This window comes from Triticum aestivum, chromosome 4B (genome assembly GCF_018294505.1).
Source record: "Triticum aestivum cultivar Chinese Spring chromosome 4B, IWGSC CS RefSeq v2.1, whole genome shotgun sequence".
NCBI classification, from domain to species: domain Eukaryota; kingdom Viridiplantae; phylum Streptophyta; class Magnoliopsida; order Poales; family Poaceae; genus Triticum; species Triticum aestivum.
This window is the reverse complement of record NC_057804.1, coordinates 29,600,496-29,602,273: the sequence shown is the minus strand read 5'-3', so window position 1 is coordinate 29,602,273 and position 1,778 is coordinate 29,600,496.

Below are 1,778 nucleotides of genomic sequence, written 5' to 3'. Positions count from 1 at the left end.
AAGCCATTGCAGAGTCGAGCTAGGCTGTCATCCAAATCATCACCCACGTCTATCCTCAAATATCTATGTGTTCACTATTCCGTGAGAACACATGGCATTTATAACTTTTTTGTGCAACATGGCATTTATAACTAGGAGAAAAGCTAAAATTGAATAGAGCGGTAGCCATCATTAAGCTTCTACCAAATTTTAAGTTGACAAAGATTAACGGACAAGCCAATGTGGTGTCTCACCAAATAACGAAGTATATTTTTGATAATAGGTCCGATGGTTTTCTCTATAATAGTTTTCCGCCTTGCGTGGCGAATGCTGTAAGGAATAATCGAATTCAACTACTTTAATTCTTAATATATGGGTGGGTTTTCAAAAATAATAATCTGCGACAACCATACAACAACCACACACAATAAATCATGTGCATGTCAGTTTACTATGTTAATCCAAGAATCCATACTTCACAAAGCCCATATATCATTGAAATACATGGCAACCAAATGTCAGCAACACCATGCCAAGTATCATCCAGTCACTGGCAAAGCATAAATACATACCTAAAAATTTGAACGAAGAAATTTAGATTTTCCAAGATAGCTGGACCATCCTAGCACATGGTTGAGGACACCGTCCTCCGTCATCTTCCCCGCATTCGCCTCCAACTCCATCCTATCACCAAGCTTCACGCCCATGAGTTTTATGCAATTCGTGGCCAAACCGCACAAGGAAGCGAGTACAGAGTCAAGCCAGGCTGCCATCCAAATCATCGCCCGTCTCTAAACCTCAAACATCTATCCATTCGCTCTGTAAGAACACACGGACATTTATAACCAGTATATAAAAAGAAAAGCTAAAGTTGAGTTCAAGATGGGACCTAAAAACAGGGAGCTCCTAGTCAGCGCTGCAGGCGCCCGTTAACGAGCTGGCGCCTGCAGCGTCGCTGGTATGGGCCGGCCCAACTCGCGCTTGTTGAAGTGAAAAAACAACAAAACTAAGGATCGATGGGGATTCAAACTCACGATCGCGTTGTTGCGAATCCACCTCTCTAACCACTTGACCAAACTAACTTTGTTGTCTACTACCAGAAAACAGTTATAGTTAACCGTTTCACGCAGTTAAACATTAATATATACTTAATACAAATTATCTAAAAAAATAAAAAATAAATTCGAAAAAAAGTTCATCAAATTTAAGAAAAGTTCAAAAAAAATGAAAAAGGTTCATCAGTTTTCAAAAAAAGTTCATTCAATTCGAAAAAAGTTCACCAAATTCGAAGAAAGTTCATCGGATTCAAAAAAAAGTTCATCGCATTCGAAAAAAAATTCATCAGATTTGAAAAAAGTTCATCGAATTCAAAAAAGTTCATCAAATTTGGAAAAAAGTTCATCAGATTCAGAAAAAGTTCATCGGTTTTGAAAAAAGTTAATCGAAATCGAAAAACGTTCATCGGTTTTGAAAAAAGTTCATCCTAAAAACACCCATGACAGCATCTGGACGAATTTTTTTACAAAGTGATACACCTTTGTAGCTGGCCCGAGACTCCAAGCCCAGCCCTGCCCTGCCCAGCCCAGCCTCGGCCCACCTTGACCTGTCACATGTTCACACATTCGCCCGGTCCCACCTGTCAGAGACGGAACCCTCACGCGCCAAGTAAGCCGCGGATTTCACCACCACCGCCGCCATCTTTCGCGGCCTCGTCTTTTTTCCCGCGGCGCCACTACGAAAAAGCTCTTCCCGCCGGCGCCCCCTCCCCTTCCCCCGCGCGGCGCAAAACTCCTCCCATA